Genomic DNA, 6,822 nt, shown 5'->3' with positions numbered 1-6,822 from the left:
TTTAACCTCTCAGGATCTGTGTTCTCATGTGTAAGCAGGACTCATCATTCCCACCTTGTATTGTTCCCAGAGTCAAATGGGACACTGCCCATAAAATGTTTAGCATAACCACATACATAGTTGGATTTAATAAGCTCTCAATTAAGGTTAAGTGTGATGGTTTTTGTCTCTGTTAATAATCATCTCCTTTCTAAACCCTTCTGCTGTGTGGTCTGGCTGGAGGACATAGGTGGCTGAGTTGAATATGTACCTCGGTCCTCTATACCCCAGGCACAATGCACATGAACCCCCCACCCCACCTCCCTTTGTGAAGGGCCTTCCCTCTACTCCATCCTCTCCACAGCCCCTAACCTGGTCGCTCTCACTTGGAGAAGTGGCCAACCCTTGGCTAGGAGTTCTGCCAACCCCAGTGTGCACACACACATGCAAGTTCTCCTGTTCCAGACTTCATAGGGCTTTGGGGAAGAAGCCACCCTCTTGGGATCCAAGTCGAGTTGCCATGACAACTACTGAAGGGGTACACTTCCATTTTCCTCTGCTCCCTCCCCAGTGACCCCATCCCTGCACAGCCACACTAGCCAGTGCTGGGGGGAAAAACACCTTTATGGTAAGAATCACCCAACACCTAGCCTGACTTCTGTCTTCCTGTCTTCTCAGAGAGCCTTTAGGCTGGGATAGACTGGAACTAGACTAAGCCCTGTTCACAATTATTCCTTCCAACCTAGTTTCCTCTGGGCTCTGTGCTAATGACTTAATATCACTGTCATCTTTGATTTGGGAGGATGGAGGCTTTGCAAAGGGCCTCCCTGACCATATCATAGGGAATCAAAGAGTCAGTGGATCCTGCTGGCTTCTGGTACCTTTCCCAGCTATAGAAGAACACCTGGCCTTTTCTCTCAGGGAAGTACTGGCCAGTCAAGCCTAGGTCGCTTCTTTTTACAGGCTTAGAAGGGTAAAAGAAAGGCACTTGGGTGGAACATCCAGCTCAGATTTGGGGCTGAAGGTGATTTAAAGAGGCAGTGGGCTTTGGGAAATCCCTAAGGCTTGGCTGCTCCTGATGAACCCCTTCATCCTCCCTGCTGTGGCCCCAGTTCCCAACTTTAGGCTTAGCCTTGGTGAGTAAAGATCCTATTTGACCTCCTCCTCTCCAAAACTCTGGCTTCCTGCTCCTCCGGAAACCTGGACCCCACCACCAAAGCGCACAGCTTCTGGTTCCAGATCCAACTGCTTTCAGCCCAAGTCCTTCCTCATTTCCAGCCCCTACCCCCACCTCTACCCCCACTCCCAAAGTATCCCTCTCAACTCTCTCCCCAGCCTTCTTCCCTCTCCCACCATCTACACCCCCAGCTTCTTGCTTTGGCTCTACAAGCTCAAAGTAGATTTCCTTCCTTTTCTTTCCTTCCTCAAACATTTTTTGGCGGTAGTAGTGGGAAATAACATAAACGAGGTTCTTGCCTTCTGTAAGCTTTTTATTATAGTAGAGAGAAACAGAACTTGAACAAGTAACAAAGTAACGACAGACTGGGATAAGGTCAGGACACAGGACAGAAGGGGGCCTGAGACCCAAATTAAAAGGGGCACCTTATACTTTACCACTTGGATATGGAGTTAGGGAAGGGTGATAAAGCAGCTCTCTAGGGATACTGGAAGATAGGGGTCATTTGGCATAGGCTGTCCCCAGAAGCGAATCATGGGCACAGAGGCACTTACCCTCTTGCTATCCTCTGCTACCAGCTGCTCAGTCAACCATGGCAAAGATATAAAATCACAGTGGTCCCCTCCTCAGCAGCACTCACCTCCACCCACCAGTTTTTCCAGCTACTTGTATCTCATAATGCTCAGGGATGAAGGGTAAAGGGGTCAACTCCTGGGAAATTTATTTGTTTATTTTTATATATTTTTGGTTTTATCGAGACAGGGTCTCACTGTGTAGCCCTGGCTGTCCTGGAACTCACTATGTAGGCCAGGCTGGCCTCAAACTCACTGAGATCTGCCTGCCTCTGCCTTCCTAGTGCTGGGATTAAAGATTTGCACTACTATATCAGGCCTTCTTTGGGGAATTTAAATAAAGAAACTTGAGCTGGGGCTCTTTGTTGCTCAATGACTGAGGTTTTACCTAGCATACACAGAGAATTCTGAATTCAATCTCCAGTCCTACACAGCAAACAGAAGACAAAAGGAGATGCTGAATACATGGGCAAGAATAGCCAAGGCCAAGCCAAATCAAATTTAATTTTTTTTTTAACTTTTTGTTTTTTGAGACAGGGTTTCTCTGTGTAGCCTTGACTGTTCTGCAATCTGTAGACCAGCTGGCCTTGAACTCACAGATCCATCTGCCTCTGCCTCTTGAGAGCCAGAATTAAAGTTGTGGGCCAACACACCCGGCATTAACTTATTTTTATGTATGGACACGCCTGTACACATAGGTGCAGTGTCCACAGAGGCCAGAAGAGGGTGTCAGATCCCCCCCCCCAGCTGAAGTCACAGGTGGTTATAAATCACAGGAGCTGGGAACTGAAATGAAGCCCTCTTGGAAGAGCAGCAAGTGCTCTGAACTGCTGAGCCACCTCTCCATCTCCCAGGTAAAGCGTTTTCACAGTCTCCATGCTACACAAACTCCTGATGCTGTGAGAAACAAAATATGTATGCTCTGGGAGGATTTTTAGAAGGATCCCGGCCAGGAAAAGGGCTCATGGGGTCAGCTTTCTGTGGGTGCAGGTTATTGAGGGTTGGGAGTACAGAGGGCACTGGGCAGGTGGAGTGGGTCCAAGCCACGTGGAAGCATCATGCGCACACTGGCAAACACAGCCCAGGGACTTTGCCCTTCCCTGTGCTGCAGGCCCATGAAATATTTAGGCTCCTGGATGCTGTTCATCCCTTACTGTCCCCTCAGCAAGGATACTTCTTCCTTTACATCATTTATGGCTGTCCTCTTTCCTCCCCTCAGAGGCAGGCAGAGCAGGAAAAAGCAGACCTGAAGCTGAAGAAGTCTTTCTGATCCTGTGAGCAGAAGGCAGAGTTCAAGCCCCACCTCACACACAGCTATGCACTCTGAAAGAGGATACCCACTGGGTGGCCTAGGAAGCAAGGGAAGATGGGTCTTAAGCTAGGAAAGGGTCATTTTGCTTCTCAGGGATGAGGAAGCTTCAAGAGAACAATGCTCCTGAAGGAAAGAAAAGAAAGTCTGGACTGACCATAAAACCTGCCATTTATTCATGTATGTATGTATGTATGTATGTATTTGTTTATTTGAGACTGGGTGTTACTATGTGACTCTGGCTGTCCTGGAACTTACTATGCAGACCATGCCGTCCTAGAACTCACAGAGATCTGCCTGCCTCCGCCTCCCCAGTGCTGGGGTTAAAGGTATGTACCACCATGCTTGGCTATCTATTTAATTTTTTGAGGCACCACCTCACTGTTACCTAGTCTTGAAATCACTATGTAACCCTGCAGTTGTTCAGAACATATGTCAATTCTTCTGCCTTGGCCTCCCAAGTGTTGAGATGATAACCATGTTTCACCAGGCCTGGCTTAAAGCTGCCATTTACTCTGCTCCTAGTGAGCCTTTCTTTACTTGGCAGTTTGTGTGCATTATCACCTTAAATCCACAAGACAGAGTTCGGCTTTACTATCTCCATTCCAGGTAGGGAAACTGATACTCACACAGGCTAAGTAACTCCCCCAAGGCAATCAGTCAGGCAGTGAAGAACCAGGCTGAATTCTCACAGGCCTGTTCTCCTGATAACCTCCCAAGAGCTGAGAAGGCTAAGCCAGGGCGTCCTAGGCCTTCTTTCTATCTGTTGTTGCTGGCAGTCTGGAGCGTTCCGTCAGGCCAGCCTCTGCTCTGTCCCCTCCAGATCTGTCTCTTTCTCTATGTCCCAGTGGCTCAGGTCCCTGTTATGATTTCCAAATACTTTATCGGTTCATTAGATATAGCTTGCAGGTGGAAGACAAGGCTGGGAGACCTTGAAGAAGGGGAAAAGGGGAAGTGATGGGCTCAGGGATTAAGAGAGATCAGGAGAGAAAGAGGAATAGAAGTAACTAAGAAGACACACACAGACAGAGAGGAGAGGGTGGGAGAGGGTGGAGCAGAGAGCAGGTGAGTAAGAGGGTACACAATGACCCTGGAAGGACAGACATGGGGGTTGACTTCCCAGCTTGGACTCTTACAGACTACCCCAGCCAATGAATGGGAGGTGGAAAACAGAAGTCCCACCCCACCCCTTTCTAACTCCCCTCACCTCCCCCATTATTTCCTTCCCCTCCCCCAACATCTTCTCCAGAACAACTCTAATTAGACTAAGTGACTAAGAGGTGGTTTCAGCCTGAACAGCCAATTAGGTCAGGAATAAGGAAAAGTAGCTCCCCCACGTCTCTCACCCCAACCTACCACCCTTATCTGCCTCTTACCCAGAAGGAATAGTCTCATCCCAAGACTCTACACTGTCATTCAAGTTCTCCTGTCCCTGCGCTTTCTCAGTGTCCAGGAGCATCATTACCTGGGGCCACCTCAGTCCACTCTCGGTCTCCTACCCCATCCCCTTTCTCAGGACCTGAGTCCATAGAGTCTTCCTGGGAAGTGGATACAAAGCCAGGGTCAGGGTCTCCCCGCTAGGCCATCTTTCAATATCTTTTTTTTTTCCCCTACTGACGTTTCTCTTCTCATTCTCTTCCCCCAGCTTCTCTCTTCTTCCTCTGGCACTTATTTCTAACATCCATGGACCAGGCCTCCCAGTTGCCATGGAGACGCAGTGTGCAGCTGGATGGTGAGTGAGAGGAGCTGTATGCACTTTGCAGTAGGGCGGGTGGCTCTGTGGGAAACGCATTGGTGTGTAGGAAGCATTCTTCAAGGGGGAATTGGACAGAGATCCAGGTCACCTCCCCACAGTGTGACTGTACTAAGGGGGACACTCTGGAGGGCCTAAACCTTTAAATACTGATATTTTCCTCTGGGAACATTGTGCCCCAGTGTTGTATCTAGTCCAGGCATTGGACAGGCAGATCCTGGAGGAACCAAACCTGCTCCTGCAGCCTCAGGAGAGGAATAAGAAGCCCAGGAAAAGATTAGAAGTGGACTGAGCTCAACTGGTCTAGAGACAACTCCCCCTAGAATTGGGAGAGGCAGGTGTTAGGACAGCTGGGCAGATGGGCTGAATAATAAAGAGACCAACAGCTCCCCAATACCATTCAATAAATGGCAGGGGAGGGTGTCAGCAAACTTGTCACTTTCCTCTCTAATCACGTCCCCTGCACTTAGCCTGAAAGTTAGCTGTTGCAGAGGTCAAGGCAACAGTCCTTCTGAAGCTTAGCATCTTCCTGGGGCTCAGGAGGAAGACTATCTTCCGCATCAGACCCTTTGCAGCTGGAGTTCCTCCCAAAGCTCCAAAGCCTAGAATTTCTTAACAACAACAAAAAAGCTTCCTGGCTATGCCAAATAAAGCAGCCCCTTCCCCTACTCCACCTCCATTTATCTTCCTTCCTGTCCCACTGTTTCCTTCCCAGAACTTAAACACAATCTATAATTACCTCGTTTGTTTGTTTGTTTGTTTGTTGTCTGCATTGGAATGTAAGTTCCAGGGGAGAGAGTAAGGACACTCACTGCCTAACTCAGTGCCCGAATATCAGCACCTGGCATAGGGCCTTCTACATGCTATAAAATAAAAGCAGACAAATGACTTCACCAAACTCTTATAATCAGCCCATTACCATGCCCATTTTATAGGTGAATAAACTGAGGCTGAAACCTGCTCCAAACCAGGTCACCTGGAGTTGAACAGACAAGTTCCTGCTATTATTAAGTTCATGAAGGGTGGAAAGACACAGGACTATCTTAACCAACCTGTAATAAAACTGGTTCCTCTTCCTGTCCTTCTGCCTGTTGTGTGTTTCTTTTCCCAGCCCAGGCTTCCCCAGAGAAGCTTGGGGTAGGGAAGGGAGACAGAATCTATATTTTTTTAAAAAAAGGAAATCTGACCTTTTCTCTTAGAGGTGTGGACTCCTTCGATGGTCTTCTCCTCCCTCAGCTCTTAGATGGACTAGCAGGTCCTTCTGGTTCTGGCTTGTATTTCTGCTCAACCTCTCTTGCTTCTCCAGGCCACCCTACCTGCTACTCTGCCTTTAGGCCTTCACATATGGGACTTCCTGTGCCTGTAGGGCAGGCCCATCCCTCCCTTCCTCCCTCTGTGAGCTTTCAGTCATATGCCCTTTGAAACTCATTGCTTGTCACCCCTTTGGGAAAGCCTTCTTGCCGCTGGAGGAGGCAACCCCCTTGGTTCTCCAGCCAGAAATTCGGGCTCAAGCCAGAGCTGATCACAGATGTGGTCATTGTTTTTGCCTGCCTTCATTTTCCACAGAGATCATGTGTCATTCTCGGGGTGTCCCAGTATCTGGGCCTGGACTGGTAAGAGGGAGAGGCCCAGGAAATGTTTGTATAATTAGTGAGTGAACCAGAATTCTGGCACCCAGCTGGCCACGGCCCATCTTCTTCAACTCCCTTGACCTTTGACATTTCCCCCCTTGGCTTGGCCTTAACTAGAAGGGCTCCCCATTCTCCACTATCTAATCAAATCAGGATGGGGAGGATATGGGCCCTCCACACTGCCTCCTGATTCAATAAGGTCTAACGACTGGGGCGGGAGACCATTACCATGGCGGCTGGTTGAGAGGAGTGTTGTGAGTCTGTGGGGGTTCAGGGGGACTGACTGTGTTGCATACTCAGCCAGGGAGCCGACCTAACCCTGTGGAGTCATGGCTGCCAAGAACACTGCTTCCCTTCTCTCTTCTCCCACTTCACCACCAATGTGCCACACTTATGGCACA

General features: G+C 48.9%; 1 long non-coding RNA gene across 2 annotated transcripts; it reads left to right on the top strand.

Moving 5' to 3' along the window:
• Positions 1–2,470: 2,470 nt before the first annotated feature.
• Positions 2,471–5,871, top strand: LOC110557096 (uncharacterized). 2 transcript variants are annotated; one of them, XR_009589831.1, is made up of 3 exons: positions 2,471–3,366; positions 4,683–4,769; positions 5,726–5,871. It is a non-coding gene; the product is annotated as an uncharacterized LOC110557096 (long non-coding RNA). The 2 variants fall into 2 exon arrangements; XR_002476933.2 differs by having other exon boundaries at positions 2,484–3,217.
• The last annotated feature ends 951 nt before the right edge of the window (positions 5,872–6,822 follow it).

The sequence above is a fragment of the Meriones unguiculatus genome, chromosome 2 (assembly GCF_030254825.1).
Source record: "Meriones unguiculatus strain TT.TT164.6M chromosome 2, Bangor_MerUng_6.1, whole genome shotgun sequence".
NCBI classification, from domain to species: Eukaryota; Metazoa; Chordata; class Mammalia; order Rodentia; family Muridae; genus Meriones; species Meriones unguiculatus.
Note: the sequence above shows the minus strand (reverse complement) of the source record. Positions and strands in the feature narration are given on the sequence as shown.